General features: G+C 50.5%; 1 long non-coding RNA gene across 1 annotated transcript in view; it reads left to right on the top strand.

Annotated features, from left to right (window-relative positions):
- LOC123780698 (uncharacterized) overlaps positions 1–20,681 on the top strand; it is a 117,140-nt gene that overhangs the window by 2,251 nt on the left and 94,208 nt on the right. The gene's annotated exons all lie outside the window — the stretch shown is intronic.

The raw sequence follows: 20,681 nt of genomic DNA, 5'->3' as shown, positions 1-20,681 counted from the left end.
GTGGCTGGCTTGGTCTCATCATTTATGCCTCTGTTCCAAGAGTTATCTCCTCCGTGAGATCTCTGCCATTCCTTTTTTTTTTTTTTTTTAAGATTTTTATTTATTTATTTGACAGAGAGACAGCCAGCGAGGGAGGGAACACAAGCAGGGGGAGTGGGAGAGGAAGAAGCAGGCTCCCAGCGGAAGAGCCCGACATGGGGCTCGATCCCAGGATCCCGGGATCACCCCCTGAGCTGAAGGCAGACACTTAACGACTGAGCCACCCAGGCGCCCCATCTGACTGCCATTCCTAAAAAGGCTGCTCCTCCCTGCATCCCTCCTCTCCCCCCTACTCTGCTTCATTTTCTTCATAGTTCTCATCACGCTCTGAAATATTTTTCTGTTTCCTTATTTATGTTCTGCCTCTGCCTCTAGAATATAAACTCCCTAAGAGTAGAGGCTTTGTCTGTCTGGCACCTAGAACAGTGCCAGTAATACATATTTATTGAATTGTTGAATGAAGGCAGAGGGGTTTTAAGAGAATTGAATGAGAAAATAAATTTAGCACATTACCCTGGGCACATACATAAGCCCTCGATTAATGTTAGTGTAACTAAGATCAATATTAATTGTAATATGTTCTAAAATGTAAGGGAAGACGTATTTTTGCTCAGTTGCTTAAATCATGTCTTTCTTTCTTTCTTTCTTTCTCTTTCTTTCTTTCTTTCTTTCTTTCTTTCTTTCTTTCTTTCTTTCTTTTTTGCTGTGGGTTCACAGGCCATCTGCTGCCGTCTCTCCCTTGTGTCAAGAGTTTAATCATCTTTCCCATATTTTGGCCCAGACGTCTCCCCAGATGGAGAAGGATTTGGAGTGTCCTGTCTCATTCTCAGTAGTGGGTCTCTGGCCTTAGGTGGGAGATCTTGCCTTCATTCCTCCTCTCAACCGACACCCCTGCTGCCTCTCTCTCTGTGTGTCCCACTGCCCACATGCAGCTGGGATGACCGTCCTTCACATTAAATCAGAGGGGCCCGCCCTCCCATCTTCCCTTTGAAACGGTTTAGTAGCTTACCTCTAGCCTGGGGAGAAAATCCCGCACTCTGTTCTCTGCAGCTTGCGAAATGGCAGCCTCTCGCTGGCAGCGTTCTCTTTCTGGGTCATACCCATGTTCCTTACTGCCCGGAGACCTCTTTACCCGCGGTCCTCTGCTGCCCAGAATGCACCTCCCCTGGATCTTCATGCACTCGTGTCTTCATCAGTCATTTCCTGACCACCCCTCCGAGGAGCCTGGCGCTGTGCTCGTTTACTTTCTCTCTCCCACGGGCCTGGCACTCCTCTGGGGACTTACAGGAGCTAGTTTAATTCTCACCGCGGCTGTGTGAGGTCGAGCCTACCAGTCTTCCCATTTTCCAGATGGAGATACGGAGCAGTGCTCTAGGCTGAACAGTGCATAGAGAAAAGGGAGGTTTCGAACTCAGGCCGCCACCTGGCTTCTTTTGCCTCTGTGTTGGTGTTTTACTGGATGACTAACGTTTATCTCGTAAAAAAGTATTTGTTTGTTTTTTTTTGTCTCATGAGAAATGGAAACCTCACGAGAGGTGGGGCTTTTTTCTTTTTAATCTGACAAGGATTTTATTTTATTTATTTATTTTCTTAATAATTTTTATTTTGTTATATTAGTCACCATACAGTACTTCCCCAGTTTCTGATGTAAAGTTCCATGATTCATTATTTGCGTATAACACCCAGTGCTCCATGCAATACGTGCCTGCCTTAATACCTATCACCCGGCCTATCCCATTCCCCCACCCCCCTCCCCTCTGAAGCCCTCAGTTTGTTTCCCAGAGTCCGCAGTCTCTCATGGTTCATACCCCCTTCTGTTTACCCCCCCTTCATTCTTCCCTTCCTTCTACCGATCTTCCTACTTCTTATGCTCCATAAATGAGTGAAACCATATGATAATTGTCTTTCTCTGCTTGACTTATTTCACTTAGCATAATCTCCTCCAGTGCCATCCATGTTGCAGCAAATGTTGAGAAATCGTTCTTTCTGATTGCTGAGTAATATTCCATTGTATATATGGACCACATCTTCTTAATCCAGTCATCTGTTGAAGGGCATCTTGGCTCCTTCCACGATTTAGCTATTGTGGACAATGCTGCTATGAACATTGGGGTGCATATGGCCCTTCTTTTCACTACGTCTGTATCTTTGGGGTAAATACCCAGTAGTGCAATTGCTGGATCATAAGGTAGCTCAATTTTTAACTTTTTAAGGGACCAAGAGGTGGATCTGGGTGTTTCGTTTGCTGCTGTATCCCCAGCACCTAGAATCACCACACAGTTGGTGCTTGGAAAATGTCTGTTGGCCCACGAGTGACCTCTGTGGACAGGTGCTTTCCTCTGTGTGTCCACAGCACTTGCTGGAGTGCTCTGTTGCTGTGCTGACCACATATCTGTCTCTGGTTCCAGTGTCTCCCACCTCTGGTACTCCAGACCCTGCGTTCCTCTGCCATGTGGCTGCATTGTTTCATGAGGAGGCCTCAGGGCCCAGCACAGGGCCTGGCACATGGAATGTGCCCAGGAAGTGCTTAATGAATCCAGGGCCTCTGGATCCTGCTTTCAGAGGCTGTAAAATAAAACCTTGAACATTCTTGCCAGAAAAATGTAGGTTTGAAGGCAGATCCCCATTTCTCAAAAGGTTTCCATGGCATCTTCCCACTTTAGAGAGGCATAGACACTGCCTTTGGGCAATTGAGTGACTAATTGTGTTATTACCAACAATGGCTGACAGTAGCATCACAATTTGTAAGTGACAAGGTCCGTAATTTTATCTGAGGCTCATGACTACCATATTTTAATACAAACTCTACGTTTGGTAGAATGAGGCTTAGAGAGGTACATTCACTAACACAAGGTCACACAGGCAGTGAGAGGCAAAGCTGGGATTTTATTTCCTCATTCCACAGACATTCCTGGGGCACCTTCCATGTGCCTGGTATAGGCTAGGTGTGGGATGCAGCAGGGAGCAGAGTGGGTGAGGGTCTTGCTCTCAAGAGGGTACTTTTAAGTGGGGGAAGGTTGACACTGGGCAGGTGTGGGGAGATGTGACAAGTAGGTAACGATGCTCTGTGTTGAGAATGGTCTAGGGTGCCGCTCTTGTAAGAGCAGGGTTCAGGGAGGCCCCTCTGGGGAAGTGACATTGGAGCAGAGACTGGAGGATAAGAGGGAGTGAGCAGGGAAGAGCCTGGAGAGCCGCTTACATCTGCTTGGATGTGCCCAGTACTGGGGAGCTCATTCTCTGACACCACTCTACCCTCTATGGACTTCTTTTTGGTTAACATTTCCAGTTCCTTTGTCTATTTCTTGGTGTCACCGCAAGCGCCACTTGGGTCTCATTTCCCCCACGCTTTGCACTTTGTCAGAATTCTAACAAAATGGCCACTACTGGAATTCCTCTTCTCCCCTCCTCTGGGATCCCTGATTCCTGCTTGGTTTCTCCGCTCCTTTTTGGGGGCTTCTTAACTTCCTTCTCTACACCCTCCCCCCCTTCACATGAACACATTCTCTCTCCTTTCATCTCCGTGGAGCCTGCTCATGCCAGGGTGAATGAGCTCCTTCTTAGCTGCTGGCTTGGGCATCTTCACTGAGCTGGACTGGTCCACATTCTTTCCAGTGCCTGCATTCTGCCATTCCTTCTTCCTCAGGGCCTCCCCCAAAGCTACTGTCTCTGCTTGGAAGGCATCTGTTCTTTGATGGGTTTTTAGCTCTTGAAGATGTCACTTCTTTGGGGACACCTTCTCTGCTCCCCGTGCTCCCCTTCTGAACGCTTGTGGCAATGGTAATTAAATGAGTGTGTGTGTACCTATTTGATCCGCGTGTCTCTTCGGTCACATAGAGCACCCTGAGAGGGTGGGGGTAAGACTCAGTTGCTAGAACAGTGCTTGACCTAGAGTAGTCGACCAATTAGGATTGGTTGATTAAGTCCCTGGATTAGAGGATCAAAATCGGTCTGCGATCCTTCATTCAATGGGTAGCACTAAGAGCCACCCCTTTGCAGCAGGACCCTGTGTATATAAGGATTGATAGTGAGATTCTTGTCTTCCAGCTGCTCCCAGTCTAGCCGAGTCAGTGACTGCCAAGCAATTTCTAAACTGAAAAAGGGAGAGCCCTAGGTGACTGCCAGGCCCCCCAATATACATCCCCTCCTGTCATGTCTAGAAGTGAGAGGCACCATCGTTCCTGTTTTCTGACAGCCTCTTGTGCTCTTCTGGCCTGGCCTGGCCCTGCCAGATAGGCACAGGCATTTTCTAATAGGAGCTTCTAATACCTTCAAAAGGGAAGTGGCATTTTTGAGTGCTTACTCTACGCCAGGTGATGTGTTTGTGCTTTATGTCATCATTCATCTCTTTGATTCTTTCTGAGAGTCCTCTGACACAGGCATCAGCCCTCCTATTAATGTGGGTGGGGAGAAGGAGGCTCAGGCCAGTTGGGCCCTTGGCCCAGTGAGTAACAGCTGAGCCAGGATTTGAGGGCAGTTTTGTGGATTCAAAAGCTCCCATTCCTTACAGGGCGGTGGGGAAGGCCTTTCCTGAGGTTTGGAAGGTTCTCTCTCACGCCCCTCCTCTGTCTCTTGCCTCTCCTATCTCTAATTTATTCAGACCCTTCCTATCCTGAATATTAGTGGCAGCTCCAGAATTTCCCCACTGGAGGGGCTCAGTGACAGGAATCTGAAGGTGAAAAGGGGGAGCCCTGGACTTGTCTTGAAGCAGTTTTTGCATAGCAGATGCCCTTTTTTCACTAAGGCCCATTCATTGGGGGAAGGCACTCGCGCTTGCGAGGGGGCTGCCCCTGAAGACATCCAGACAGAACAAGATGGGGAGACAGGGAAGGGACAAGAAAGCAAGCAAGCATCTGTTCCTTGAAAGCTGCCTACACGTGAGGCATCTCATGTATTTAGATTTTTCTAGACTGTGAGGTGAAGAGTTGTCAGGATCTGTGGTGTGCTTGAGAACTTGACCATATAATTTACTATCCGTATTGGGGCCCTTTTGGAAGACAAAAGGGTCACTATCAAAATTTATACCAGCCGGGGTACCTGGGTGGCTCAGTGGGTTAAATGTCTGCCTTCAGCTCAGGTCATGATCCCAGGGTCCTGGGATCGAGTCCCACTTTGGGCTCTCTGCTTGGTGGGGAGCCTGCTTCTCCTTCTCCCTCTGCCCCTCTCCTCCACCCCCCCCCCATGCTCTCTCTCTCTCAAATGAATAAATAAAATCTTTTTTAAAAAACCTGAAAAAAATTATACCAGACAAAAGGCATAAATTGGGATGGTTCCAGGCAAACCAGGAGTTTGGTCACCCTAAGCAGGAGGGAAATAAAATTGCCCTCTGTTCTGGTTATCTACTGCTATGTAACATCCCTCCAAAATGTGACAACTTAAAAGAACAATAATCCTTTTATCATCTCTGTTGGTTTCTGCGAGTCAAGAATTTGTGAAGGGATTGGCTGGTGCTAGCCCAGGGTCTCCCAGGCCGCGGGTGGAGGTGGATAGCTGAGGGCTGGCTTGAACCTTCTCTTTCTGTCTCCTTTAGTCTCAGGGTCTCACCATGTGGCGAGTCCACCCAGAGAGCTGGGCTTTCTCACAACCTGGCGGCCTCAGGGCAGTCAGACTACTTACACGGGGGCTGAAGATTTCCAGAGCTAGTATTCTGGCTAATGAGCTGGTAGCTGCGTGGCCTTCTACCACCTAGTCTCAGATGCCAGGCAGCGTCGGCTCCACCCCTTCTGTTGCTTACCAGTGAGTCACAGGCCTGCCCAGAAGCAAGGCACAAGGTTCTGGAAGAGCATGTGGAATGAGAGATATTGTCGGGACCGTCTTAGGAGCTTAGAATCTGCCACAGATGTAAACTTGCCTTTTCTTTTTTGTAAGATTTATTAATTTAAGAGAGAGAGTGAGAGAGAGCACTCAGTGAGGAGGGGCAGAGGGAGAGGGAGAGAGAGAATCCCAAGCAGACTCCACACTGAGCGCGTACCCCAACATGGGGCTCGATCCCACGACCCTGAGATCACCACCTGAGCTGCAACCAAGAGTCGGACTCTCAACTGACTGCGCCCCCAGACACCCCAAACTGGCCTTTTCCGAGAGTCACTGGTTGGTTGTCAGCAACCGTGTGACTGAAGAGTTTCTGAGGGAGTCTGGCTGGGACGAGACCCAGCATGAGGTTCCGGTTTACCAAGGGAAAGCTGCGCAGGGGGAGTGGAGAAGTAACTGGAAACATAGAAAGGGAGAGTCACAGAGCCAGGGGCTGGCCTTGCCTGGGGAGCGGGTTCTTGGCCACACTGGCTGCAGCAGCATCCCGATTTCCTGGGCAAGGCTGCCCTCCCCTCCGCAGCTGCCTCTGCTGAGAAGTGCTTCTTCGGAATAATGCCGTTCCTTGTTCTGCCTCCCTCCCGCCCAGCGGCCCTGGGAGACCCGGGGTCCTCATGGAGCTTTCACTGTGGGCGGTAGGTGCCGGTCAGGCTAACAAAAGCACCCTGTCCTGTTCATGGTTGTATGTCCCGTGCTCTCCATTAATAGACAGATCATCCGTTTATACAGCAGCCTCACGAGATTGGTTAAAGGGAGTCGGCCCCTGCCTTGTGTGCAGATAGACCCCAAACTGTTCGGATGGATTCACCCACGTCTCCTGGTGGTGATCCGTCAGCGTGGCCGGTGACCTGCACCTCCTTGTGGGCCTTCCACGAACCTCCACAGGGCTTATCGCCCCATTTTCTAGGTGAGAAAATAGAAGTGCAATGAGGAGACGTGTCTTACCCAAGGTCAGCCAGCTGGTAGTGGTGCAATTGGAATGGTAAGCCAGCTGTGCCCGAAACCAAAGCTGGCACTCGGACACAATCCCCAAATCCAAAAAAGCCCTAACAACCAAAAGCTTTCTCATGAGGTTGGGACAAGTGCTTGTTGGCAAACCTGATATCAGCTGGACAGGATGTTATTTATAACCTTTATCTTATCCCACCTAGTATGATCCTTTATACATTTTGTTGCATAAAAATGAAAGGGTTTATGGAGTACCCTTAGTACCCTTATGTCCCAGAGCTCGCTGGGCATAGTACCTAATATATGGTAGGCTCTCCATATGCATTTATGAATGCAAAGAGCTCCAGGTTAATCAAACATATTGAGTCCCAAGGGTTTCCGATGAGGAATTGGGGACCTGTACGAACCTTTTCTGTCTCAGTGATGACACAGAGACCACTGCCCCATTTTACAGATGAGAAAGACTGAGGGTGGGGACCATAGAGCCCCAGGCCGACTCCTTAGAACCACAGCATTTTATCATCTGTTGCAGGGGGTGCTGGGAGGAAGGGAAGCCTTTGAGTCACCAACTCACCCCAGCTTCCGAAGAGCCTTGTTGCCCCAGCAAATGTTTAAAAATAGAAAACCTGGAGGGATTAAAGCCCCAGAGAACGCTTCAAGTCCCCCAGAAGAAAGGGAGGCTTGCTGTATGTTCTGATGGTCTGCATTCAAATTTATTTTTTATCTCAGCTGGATGTACACTCACCCGTCACAGGATCAGCTCTCAGAATAGAGAGCTACCTGTTGAATCATCCACCCCACTTCCTGCCTCATGCGGGCATCTCTCCAAGTGCTGAGCCATCCGCTTCTCTGCCGGGGCCTGAGATATATCAGGATTTGCAGGCCTGGTGACAGGAGACAAAATAGACTCCCATTTCCTTCGGAACCATTTAGCTGGTTTAGGGACTGCTTGATTGTTTCAATGGGATGAGCAATAACCAGGCCTCTCCTTGGCGCCTTTTCTCCTCCCCATACTTGCTGTTCTATTGGAAGCTGGGATGTGGTGTCCTGGGGACAAAGGCAAACACTGATCTTGGCTCAGTCTGGCTGTTGAGTGAATAGGTGCCCCTCTTGGAACCTCAGACCCACTTTCTGCAGCAGAGACGTTGCTCTCTTTCTCCATTCGTGCTACCCGCGCTGGCTCCCGGTGGCCTTAGGACTAGAAATCGTGCCTGGCAGGTGCCTGGAGAGACTTGTTGGGGCCACGTGACCGCAGGGGATATTGAAGGAGGTCTCCTAGGGCAATATGGTATCATGGCAATGAAAACAGCCATCCGTGGAGACAGACTCCCTGAATTTGTATCTATGACCTTGGGCAGGTCATGCAACCATCTGAGTCTCAGCTTCCTCATCTGTAAAATGGGTGGAATCATAGTAAGTAGATAGTGAGAATTAAGTCAGATAATATGTAAAGTGTTTAAAGCGGTGCCTGGTGTGCAGTAAACTCTTAATCCATGCCAGTCGGATTAGCATGGGCACCAGAAGCCTGTGGGGGGCTTTGGCAGGGGCAAGATCTTGCAGCATTTCAAAAGCAATCATTGGTCACTTGTGGGGATCCAGGCCCCAAGCTGACCACTCAGAGTTCAGAGAGGGAACCAGTTATGCTCTCAAATAGCTCAAAGTCTAGTGGGAAAGCAGGTGTGACTGATTCAGGGGCTGCAATACCTATAAAGTGCTTAATGAAAGATATTTTGAGTCCACATTTAAAAAGCAGATTTCACATAAAAATCCAGATTTTTGGCTTCTCTTATGATCCAGCAACACCGGGTTGGCTTTCATGCATGATGGTAAGAGCCTGGAGCTGTGTAGGTACTGCCGTCCAGGTTGGGGGGGTCTTTCTACTTTGCCCCACTCCCCACTCTTCCCTATTGCATCCTACCTGCCCATCTTCATGTTCGTGTGTGCCTGCTGCCTGGGCTTTTGGGAATTTGCAGGTAAATTACAATGCAATGCTGTGAATGCACTGGGAATACAACAAGGGGTAATAACTCAGCTGTGGGCAGCCAGGAAAAGCTTCCCAAGGGAGGCCATATCCCAGCTGCTTCTCTATAATATGTGTGAATGCTGCTGAACACCCTTGTCTTTCTGGCTCAAGGATGCGCACAGAGGACACCAAGTCCTCTGAGCTGGCAGGGATCTCTGCCATAAAGCCGCCAGGGCTCAGTGGCTTGTGTGATCACACAGCCAGCCGATGGCACGTCCAGGCTAGAACCAGGACTGCCCACCAGAAGCAGCCGTGGGCCTCGGGAGTCTGCAATTTGTACTCTGGAATCTTGATCCTGTCTCTGCCACTTACCTGCAGCATGACCGTGGGTAACTCCTTTCATCTCCTTAAGCCTCGGTTTCCTTGCCTATAGAGTAGGGCTAAGGATTCTGACTCAAGGGAGGATTCTAGACCTGTATGGGGCATCACGACTGTTGTGAAATAGCCGCCTTCTTCCAACAGATTTGGCACATCTGTTCGGCAGACACCTTAGAGGGGACCTGTCCCCTGCCTGCCTTTGCCACGCCTACTCCTTTGCACGTGGGAGCATGCATGACCTTTTTCCAGGCATGGACCCAGGAAGGGAATATTTGGCATTCTCTGACCTTGACTGTGAACAGGACCCCGGATGCAGAGCACCAGGGCTCCCCTCTGTCAGGAAGCTCCAAGGTCAAAGGAGATGCTGAGATAGGGATGAGAATGAAGCCAACTTCCCTGGGAAAAGAGGAGAAACGTCAGTAATTACTTTGTTTTCTTCAAGATATCTACCACTGCATGTCAGGGGCTACATTCATTCATTCATTTATTTATGTATATATTTATTTATTTGAGAGAGAGCAAGCATGAGCAGGGGAGAGGGGCAGAGAGAGAGGGAGAGGAAGAGAATTTCAAGCCGACTTCCCGCCAAGCATGGAGCCCAACATGGGGCTTGATATCATGACCTCGAGATCATGACCTGAGCAGAAATTAAGAGTCGGACACTTAACTGAGCCATCCAGGCACCCCTATTTATTTTTTATCTTTTATTTTTTTTTAAGTAGGCTCTATGCCCAGTGTGGGCCTTGGAGTCATGGCCCTGAGCTTGAGAGTTGCGTGTTCTACTGACTTAGCTAGCCAGGCACCCCCAGGGGCTATCTTTAAATCCCTGTTCAGTGACTTAAATTATTGAGAGAACATAGCATTGTGGTTGACTCCCTCGATTTGGGGGTTCCACTCTCCTGAGTTCCATTATTGACTTTCTTCCTTATTAGTTGAGTGTGCATTTGGACAAAATTTTAAACTTCTCTAAACCTCAATGCCTTCATCTGAAAAATGGGCTTCTTATTGTAGGGCTTTGTGGAAATTAAGTGAAATTATATGGTGACGAGCTTAGCGTAGCGAGAAGCTCAATAAAGGCCAGATATTACTGTTATTGGAAATAGTCATAAAAACCCCCTGTCATGTGTGTACAGCATTTTACCATTTGTGAACTGGTCGTGCTTTTCTTATCCCATTTGACCTTTACCACTCTTTGAGAGGTGACCAGTGCGGGGATTATGATCTCATTGCACAGATGAGAGTACTGGAGCCCAGAGAGGGCAGCAGTCTGCTCAAGGTCACACAGTTTGTGAATGGTAGAGCCAGTTCAAGTCGTCTTGGATGAAGGATGCGCAGTGTTGTTTATAGGGCCAGGCCAGACCAGCTGCACATGCAGTTGGACTGCTCCTTGGCCACTCCGGTTCTTCTAAAGACCCGTTTATGGAGAAATAATCCAGAGTGTTGTTTCAAACCCTTGTTGTACCTATATTTATACTCTGAGCCTATACCACCTCTGGGGGCTGGGCAGAGAAACTTCTCCTTGCGCTGTGGTGTCAGACTGACTACTCCTTGCTTCTGTCCTAGAACCACCTCTATGGGGTTCCCAGCAGCCCCCTTCCCAGCCTGATCCGCTTACCGGAAGGCTCATGTGTTTTGAGTTCCAGCCACAGGGTGGCGCTGCTCCCCAAGCCATGAAAAGTCCAGCCCCTCGCCAGGACTGCTTTTCAGTGGCTCAAGTATGAATTAAACACCTACTATGCACAAGTCACCATGGTCACTGAGGAGAGGGCTTCAGTAGTCACTATTGTTATATAAGGATATATGAACAACAACAACAACAACAACAACAAAACCAATAACGCCAAGACATAGATTACCTAGTTCTGTTTGCTAAATAATCCTGATGTATCAGATGAGGAGAATCTTTCCACCCACATCTGAGGAGGAAACTGAGGCTCAGAGAGGTGCCAGGGCTTGTGTAAAGGCACAGAGTCGAGTGACACATGGTGGGCACTCAATGAATCAGAGGTGGTAGATTGAATGGGGGAGACCAGGCACGTCCTCCATTGTCAGTATCTGTCTGTGAGGACAGGGGCTGCCGTATTTGCCTTTCTGGCCCCAGCCCTCCCTGTCCCGCTTGCGGAGGGCTTCAGCAGGCATCTGTGGCAGGGAGAGAAGAGGCAGGTGGCCTCCCTCAGGCCATTCGGCCTCCCTGAAGCTGCAGTGCCCAACAGCATGCCAGCTGCAGCCTCCAGGCCAGGCTCTCCGGATGCACTCGGGCTGCGAGGTGCAGCGGCTGGGTTGGAGCCCTGTGAAGAGCCCGCAGAGAGAGGTCACTGCTTTCACCACGACGCGTGGGCAGGGTGTGAGTGACTCACCATAATTTGTGCCCCGAAGGCTGCCAGGTGGCTGAGTGGTCGGGAATGATTCTTTCATTCATTCACTCATTTATTCATTCAGCAAACCCTCCCTAAGAGCCCGCTACGTGCTAAACATGAGGGACACAGGAAAAACAAAGCCCCCGTCGTCCTGGGACTTTCAGAGCAGTGGGGAAGACAGAGGGCAAATGGTGAACAATACAGTGTGGTAGGTGTTGCTTGGAGGTCTGTCCTAAGTTCATGGGGGTGAGTGAGTCTGCTGGGGCAGGGGAGTAGGCTACCCAGAGGACGGAGCCTTTGGCAGGATCTTGAAGGATGAGACACATGCACGTATTAACCAGGCAAAAGGAGCCTGCAGGTGGAGGGAAGGGAGAGTCAGGGACGATGCTGTGTGTACAGAAGCAAGAGCTGTCAAAGGGCATCGTGCATTTGGGGATGGAGAGGAGGTGCAGCTGGAAAGATAGCGGGGCAGCCGCAGAGGGGCCTCAAAAGCTGTCCCAAGGACAGTGAATTGTGTCTCATAGATGAAAGAAAACATTTCAAGACTTCTAATCATCATGCCGGGAGCCGTGCTAAGCTCGAGATCCAGAGTTGAGCACTGTGGTTCTTGCCATCAGAGAGCTCAGAATGTCATGGAGAACATGGACAAAGAGAAGACCCTCCCTCGCCCTTACTGAGCGCTGGCGATTTGCCATGCGTGGTGCTAACGGCTTTCTGAGCGTTGGCTTGTTACCCACCGTACAAGGCGGGTACTGTTATCATCCCCATTCTTCAGATGAGTGACCTGAGGCTTGATATGCTTCAGCAAGTTGTCTGAGGTCATGGAACTGGTAATGGTGTAGTCAGGACTTGCCTTTTTAACTTTGCCTTTTTGCTTTTTAACGGTCACCTTTACTAAAGTTAATTCATCAATTTTTATAGATTTTTCGTGCACATGGTACAAAATTCGGAAAGTGCCCAATGAAGGTGCTCTTGCTTACAACCCTGCTTCCAGCCCTCCCTCCCCAGAGGTGACCACTCTTAGCAGTTTCTGGTGCTTTCTTTTAGAGATGTTCCATCCAGACTTAAGCCCGAAAGGTAAGACAAGACAAGTGCATGGTAATCACACAGCCGGGCTTTGGGAGCAGCCTGTCAGGGATTGAATGCTGACTTTTTAGGGTGATCTTGAAGAGTGTTACCACTAAATTAAGGTTTGAGCAAGAAGCAGGAAGTCTTGGAGGGAGGGGGGACGTGGCAGGGTGTGTGTGTGTGAGGGCAGAGGGCTGGACTTGGGGCAGGGATGGAGGTGAGGGAATGAGGACCCGTGGGGCCCAGAGAGGGACTGGGTGGGGGCCAGACTGCGAAGTGGGACGTGTATCACCATGAAGGCAGCTGGTTAGCGGGGCTGGAGGTGCGCTGAGATGGAGACGGGTGACAGTCCCTCATGCTGACTCCCGGACCAGTTCCAGCTCATCTGGGGCACACCAGCGCTGAGCCGCTGGTTCTGGGCTGACAGCAAGGCCATGGACTCAGGGGTTCAGGCGGTCCAGCCTGAGTGGCCAGCGGGGAGGTTCCTTCCTGAGCTTCAAGGCCAGTTAGCGCTTCACAGAGGTTCATCACCCCGTCATTCCTCACCGTGGAGGTAAAGGCAGGGTGGTGGGGAGCAGAAGGGCTTGAGAGAGGCCCTGTGCTGGAATGGGCTGGGGGCACGGGATCCTTCTCTGGATGTTTCCAGGCTGCATCTGAACAGGCATTCACAGCTGCAGAGCTCTCCTGGGGAGGGTGGGAGCCTCTATGTAGATACACTAGTATGTGTTAGATCATGTAATAATATAATATAGTGCATGTAATTATATATATGTTATTTTGTTTGACTGTCACCTCCTCCTGTATTGAAGCCAGTTTTCAAAATAATAAGCAGGTTCTCTGGTGTCCTCCCATCTCCCTGCCAAGACGGTCTCATCTCCGGCCCCTGGGAGCCCCTTCAAGTTGGACGCTGAGCCTTGTGACCCAGCCTGCGTCATCTTTGATAACTTCCTGGCTTTCTGGAAGAACAAAATGTTCCGGACTCATCTTGTACTTTTCCTTCCCAAGTCCTGGAATCCACCATCTCTCTGAGGAGCCCTGGGTCCCTTCCACGAGAAGCACCATTGGGAGCCCACAGCCTGGCACCCCCCTCCACCTCCCCTGGCGGTGGGGCATTAGAGGTCCGGTTAAGTCCTCCCAGACTCACCTGAGGCCGAGAACAAAGATACGGGAAATATTCATGCTCTGTACCCCTGGGCTGCGATGGCGCAGTGGGAGCACGTGGACCTGGATTCAAGCCCCAGCTCCGCTGCTGTATGTCCGAGTGACTCTGGGCACGTGACTTACCCTCTCTGAGCCTCAGGAGCCTCATCCGTGAGATGGGGTTAATAGTACTCACCTTGTGTTAGTGTGCGGATGACATGAGACAACACTTAGATTTCTGACCCATCTCGCTTACAGCAGGTGCTCGCTCAGTGAGTGTGAATTCCCTTCTGATCCCTCCTTGACCATGTGACTTCAGCATCCCCGGAGGCTGGGACTGGATTATTGGATGGTTTCGGACAGGGGAAAGGAGATGGCTAGGGAAGAGGAAGAAATTGGGAAATAGATGTTTGTGGACAAATCAATGGGAGCTGGGGGGGGGGATGGTTAATTCAAACCAGGGACGATGATTTTAATGGTCAGATTTGTCCAACAAAGGAAGGTTCTGTTTGCTTGGGAAAGGGGGAGGGCCTCCTATTGCTAGAAGTATGTAAGTAGAGGCAGAGGGACCATTGCCACAGGTAGGTTTTTGTGAAGACTCCCACACTGGCCGGGAGGTTGATTCATTCACTCTGCAAACTTTTGGAATCCTCCTGGTCCTTGTCCAGCCCTATGATGGGACAGGGGATGCCAAGGTGACTGGGATACCATTTCTGGCCCAGGGAGCACCCAGTCCAGGGGAGGAACTGATCTCCAAGGTCCCTTCTACTCTGCTCTTCTGTGTTTTTTAGGGTCCAAGCCTTGGAGGGAGTTGGCTGAGGGTTTTCAGTGTGCGCCTTTTGGTATTGATTCCCCGGAGCTGGAGCTGGAGCTGGCTGGGGAGCGGCAGGAGGAGGACGCTGCAGTGTTATTAGTGCGGAGGACACGCTGTAATCTGTCAGTGTCACCCTGGTCGCAGCTGGTGGGGGAGCCATCCCGCTGTTAACTCCTCCCTTCCCAGCAGCCACTGAGCATATAATTTGTATCGCACCCTCCCCAGCACCTCCATCTGTCCCTATACGAGGGAGAATTTCTTTTTCTATTTCTCCCTGGCATGAGCCCTCTGTCCCTGTCATACTGATTTATTCAGTGTTTCCCACCTCTGTACCTTCAGTTACCAGATTTCCCTACCAGCTACAGTCACTAAATCCACTCCCATCCATCCATCCATCCATCCATCCATCCATCCATCATCTTAGCACCTAAAAATCCACCCATTTCCCCATTTATCCAACCAACTATTCATCTAAATATCCATCCAATCACCCATCTATCCACCCATCCGTCCAGCTAACAACTGTCCACCTATCCGTCTATCCATCTGTCTCCCCACTCACCCTCCATCCATTCAGCCTTACAATTCAGTTCAGGCCAATTCAATTCAACCCAACTAAGTTCACTCCAATTCCATTCATCTTTACTCACGTGATAAGATTATGAGGCCTTGCCACGTGCCAAGCAGGTGATAAGTGAGTCATGTCTGTTGTTAAAGAGCCCATGAGATGAATCCTCTTCACCTTTCATGGCCAGCTTTGAGCCTTCCCTCTGTTAGCCCTTTGCCAGTCTTTTAGAAGCAGTTGACTCTAAAGGACGGTCCTATGGGAAAAAAAAGTTTAGCCTGGTTCTCAAAACCTCCATAGGTCAGAACTAAGACGAGGAGAGAAGCAGAGAGTCTCTGGGAGACGGGAGGGAAGTGAATGTGAGGTAAGCCAATGGGACAGGGATTTTGGTTCTCTAGAGGGAGGCGCTTCTGTTCAGCGGTGGGCAGTCTAGCAGGACTGAATGGGTATGCACCGGGGGGGTGAAGATAGAAAGGGGAACAAGTTAGAGACCACTGTTAGAGAAGTGGGGGTAGAATGGGAGTTAGAATAGGGGAACCAATAGACTGCCTGGCTTACTGTCCCAGCTCCACCATATTCCTGCTGTGTAACTTTGGTCCTCTATCTTAACCTCTTCCATCCCCATTTCCTCATTTGTAAAATGGGGCTAATAAATTGGATCTATCTCACAGTGTTGCCGTTAGCATTAAAATGGAAAGTGTTTAATGCCCAGCACAAAGGGAAAGCCGACTAGATTCTAGCCATGTATGATGACTCTTCATTGAGCCCCACCTACATCCAGGCACTGTGCTAGGCGCTTTCACGTTCAAGGTCTCCTGGGGGCATCCTGGTTGCTGATCCTACACAGGGATTATCAAACCCATTTTGCAGATGAGGTGATGGAGGCTCCGGGAGGCTGTCTCTGGCTTACATCACACAGCTGGGGAAGGGTCAAGTTGGGCTGCAAATACAGGCCTTTCTAACTCTCCTGCCCACCTGCCCTCTCCTGCTGTTTTCAGAGTATGGCTGCCTGGAGATGCAAGGATGCTGAAACTTCCATCTTGGTTCTGTCTGGGCTGCTCTCTTGGCCTTCTCAACTTTTAGCCTGGAGTTGTTAATTATCATTTCATGTGTGTTTTCTCTCTTCTTCAGAGAGCTTGAGGTTGAGAAACAGTTTTTCTTCTCTGTAGCAACCGAAGCGTTGACTTTGACAATGAAAGCTACAGAACTTGTGATGTTTCCCTTCTTGCGTGGCCTGCCAGGAAGCTTGTGCTTTTTGTCATATTGCTTCTTTTTCCTTGCCAGGGTGCTTGGATGTAGGAAAGGGACATACCTTACTTATATCTGTCTCCTTACAGTGTCTAGCCCTGGCTTGGTGAATTTTGCATAGAAAGCTCTGTGGTGATTTTCCCTGTCATGTGTGGGTCAGGGGCTCCCCTTGCACTTAGAATAAAATCCAAAGTCCTGTCCTGTGAGGACTCACCCCTGCCCACCTCTTCCTACTCATCCCATGTCACTTGTCCCTCGTTCATCAGGGATAATCACCTGGGTCATCTTTTATGTCTACTCACAGGCCAAATTCTTTTCTGCCTCATGGAAAAGGAGCTTTGCACCGGCTGTTCCCTACTCCCGGAACCTTCCCTCCTCTCCCATTCCCTGTTTTTGCCCGGCTCACCCTCCTTACCGTGCAAATTTCAGCCAAAAGTATCGGTGAGAGTCTCTACGAACAGCTCTATCTAAAGGGGTTGCAGTATCTAACCTTCCAAGGCGGTGCCTGATGGTTCCTCCCCTCGCAGCTGCAGGGGCTGCTGATCCCAGCAGGAGGTGGACTCGGTTTCTCCACCCCCTGGACCTGGCCTGGGGTTTGCTTTGACCCACGGAATGTAGCAGAGGTGAATTGCCGGGATTTCTGAGGTTAGGCCCTTGGAAGATGAGCAGCCTCTAATTTCTGCTGCTTGGGACCCAGCTGCCATGCTGAGAGAGGCCCAAGACACACAGAGGGGCCACCGGGGGCAGAAATGAGGGGTTCGGGTCTAGAACATCCCCGAGCTCCCAGCCAGCAGTCTGCATCGACTGTGGCACGAGGGTGAGCCCCTGCGGTGGTTCCAGCCCAGTCAGGCCCTCAGATGACCACACCTGCTCCCCTTCTGCCCCCGTCATCATTCTGGGGCGCAGAAGAACCATGGGATTGGGAGGGATAAGGAAATAGTTATTATAGTTTTAAGCCACTAAGTTTCAGATGACTGAAGGTGAGGTCAACCCCTGTCACTTTTTTAAATCATTGCCCCAGTACATGTACTATGGGGCACTCATGAATATTTGTGATTATAGGATTATTGTGTTATTTGATTCTTAACTTGCTAATTTTCCTGTTTCCCTTCTGGAACATGACTTAGAGGAGGCTGGGACTGTCTGTCTTCATCACCACCGTCTCCCCCTCCCCCCAGCACTGAGCACAGAACAGCACGTCATGGGAGCTGAATGAATGAATGAATGAATGAACGAACGAGTGAATGAAAAGCATCAGAGTGGTCCTGTTCTGTCCCTGAGCATCAGGCAGGGGCAGCACCAGGAAGGAGGTGCACAGATGAGTCTGTGGGTGCACAGATTAAGTGTGCAGTGGAAGAGGCACGGTGGGTAGGTGTGCACGTCCTTGCTGAAGGACCACCTGCTCTGGGCACCCTGCGCCCTGGATGAGCTCCCATTCCTCTCCACGCCCTGGCACCGCTTGATCCGCTTTCTCGGCAATCCTCCGTTTCCACGTTCATGGCCCTGCTTCCTGCAGGAAAGCTCATATCCTTGTCATGTCTGTACCCTTGGAGCCAAGATCTAGGACTGGGAGAGGGGATGTGGTCAATAAAAGCTGCCAGACTGAACGAATATGTTTGTGTGAGTGGGTCTAACTCCAGAAGTGTGTGTGTGTGTGTGTGTGCGCGCGTGCACGTGTGTGCATAAAAATATGTACACGAACACACACACAGGCACACACACTGGGGGGGGAATGGAGGTATTTTGAAGGTGCGCACAAGTGAACCTGTATGCACACACCTATCTACGGACGTATGCAATGATGTGCGGTAAATGTTTCGTTAATCAGCTCTTCATGTAAAGGAAAGGCCCTGGTTTATAGCGTTTGCCCCTTTCTGTGGCGTGCACACTTCCTCCGTGGCTGTTTTTGAGGTGCCAGTGTGGCATCGTGGACCCAGCTGCAGGGTGCACAGGGCTAGCTCACGTGAGCCTGTAGGAGGCAGCCCCAGCCCACACCGCTGGATTGGCGCCTGGGCCGGCCGGTGGCGGGGAAGGCAGCCGGTCAGGTTCCTCCGGCCTGGGAGAAGTCTCAGCCAGCTGGCCCAGAGACGCTTCTGTCCAGAGCCTGTGCACCAGGGCAGCAGGCGGCTGTCGGCCAGCAGCCAGCTTTCGCAGCGATTGGCTTGGAAGGCAGTCCAAACCGATGCTCCTTGTTAGGGAGGGCTAGACACTCACCAAGACAGCCGCCTTCCTTCCCGGGGCCCCCACCCCTCCTGTAGACGCTCCCAGAGCTTTTCAGCGTTTGGTGAGGTCAGGTGGGAACTCTAAGCCTGGAGCATGGATGAAAGAGGAAGGAGAAGAAGGGGTGCCTGGGGACTGGGGAGGTCAGGAGGCTGGGGCCTGGAGCCTGCTTGAAGCCAGTTCTCTGTGCATGTGTGGACGGTTGCTTGCGCTCGCTCTCTGGACTCCAGCCCTGCCTTTTTGCACAAAGGGATAGGTCTGAGTTCTGTGGCTTTTTGGCCTCAGGGAGTCAGAACCCTTGGGAGGGAGAGGCTGTGCTGACCCCAGACTTGGGCAAGAGGGACCCCTGCTTTGGGCACGGGGCTTTGGGGAACCTTGCTCCGGCCCTCCTTGGGCCATGCCATCCTGCATGGGGGGCAGGAAGAGTCCATAGTCCAAGGGGATGTGGTTACCCTCAGCTTCTCAGACTTCTCTCTGGTGCCTGCTACTTGAGAACTTCTGCCCACAGGATCCTGAGCCAGCCTCCAGGGTTGGCTACCATCTGTCTTGAGGTCGGGGTGGCTGGAGGGGTGGCCAAGGAGTTGTTGTTTGGGTGGCTGGAGCTGGACCGTGGATGTGCAGGTGGGGCTGGGCAGCCCCTTTGTGGGAGGGGTCCTGCATGCAGGAGTGGAGCCAGAGGTGGGAAGGGAAGGGGGCCGGGCTGGGGGCTAGGAGCCCGGGTGCATTTGCCCCACGCCAGCCACTTTTTGGGTGCGGAACTCAGACAAGGTTGAGGTTTCCAAATCTGCACTGAGTCTTTTAGGTCATCATGAAGAAATGTCTGTCAGAAGAGAAGGATGGAACATATTTTAAAGTTCGTTCGTTTGATTTGTAGCTGTTAAATATTCAGATTTATGCTATGAGGGCTCCATTTGTACTCCTACTCTGGGGCCTGCAAATATTAGGGGTGAGCACAGAGGAAGAGAAGCTTGAGACTGTAGGGCTGGCTTGGCGGTGTGGCCCGAGGGGACTTGGGCGGGGCAGGAACTTCTGAATGTTGGCCAATTCCAGAGTGGAGTTTTCTGGGGCCTCACGGTGTGGGAATGGTCTTCTTTTCGATCTGTGTCACTCCTCCACATACCGTCTCCTTTCTCTTGGGCCCCAAGGAGACGTGTACGATGAGTAAGCTTCCTCCCCACATTGTACACAGTGTCCCCCTCCCCACGGGGACCCCCACCTTCCGGAGCTCATGAAAAATCCCGGGTCCGTGTCAGGACGGGGGTCGGGACATCTGGGACCCTCCCCAGTGCCCATCGCTGTGTGTGATCGTGGCTGTTTCTAAGATCACACATAGGTCACTCTTCTGGCTTTCCAAATGAAAATATGAAAATAGCCAGGCCAGTGAAGCCCAGCTGTTGTCATGAACGAGACCTCTGTGCTTATTTTTTTTAATTTTTTTTTTTTTGTCTGTGATCATGGTTGTCAGTAGGACAGAATGAAGCTCTTTTCTCTTTTCAGAGCAACGTGTTTTCATTTTAAACAAGCTTTGGTTAGCTTTCCATTTTCCTATTTGTTATGCGTTCTGTTGGAGTCTGCACCTGACCTTCTTAGGTAAGGATAATAAATTCAGGAAAGTGGTAATAGGAAGGTAGGCCCTGGGAAGCAATAGAAGAAGCAGGAAGGAAGCATTTTACAATTTGCCAACAGATGAGTTCTTTTTTGTTTGCTTTTTAAATCTTGATTTGATTTTGAAATACCTTCTTTCCTCCCCTCCTCTTCAGTGTGACAGTTTCTTAAAAGTTAAAAGGAACTAAATTAAATGTATTTAATGGATTTTTGAGAGGTGTTTATAGCCCTCTTTCAAATAGCTGACACTGGCAGTTTGACCAGACCAGGGCTGGACATTGGTGGACCGGCTTTGTAGTGGCCTGCAAATGGGGCCTTTCGCCAATGTCAAGGGTCAGATTCTCCTGTTGGCATCCTGCTATGGGCTGAATGTTTGCAGCCCCCTGAAATACATATATGGAAGCCCTAACCTCTGGTGTGAGGATATTTGGAGGTGGGGTCTTTGGGAGATAATGGGTTAGATGAGGTCAGGAGGGTGGGGCTTCCATGATGGGATTAGTGACCTTCTATGAAGAGGAAGAGGGACGAGAG

The sequence above is a fragment of the Ursus americanus genome, chromosome 17 (assembly GCF_024610735.1).
Source record: "Ursus americanus isolate L20-20 chromosome 17, mUrsAme1.1.p, whole genome shotgun sequence".
Taxonomy (NCBI): domain Eukaryota; kingdom Metazoa; phylum Chordata; class Mammalia; order Carnivora; family Ursidae; genus Ursus; species Ursus americanus.
Note: the sequence above shows the minus strand (reverse complement) of the source record. Positions and strands in the feature narration are given on the sequence as shown.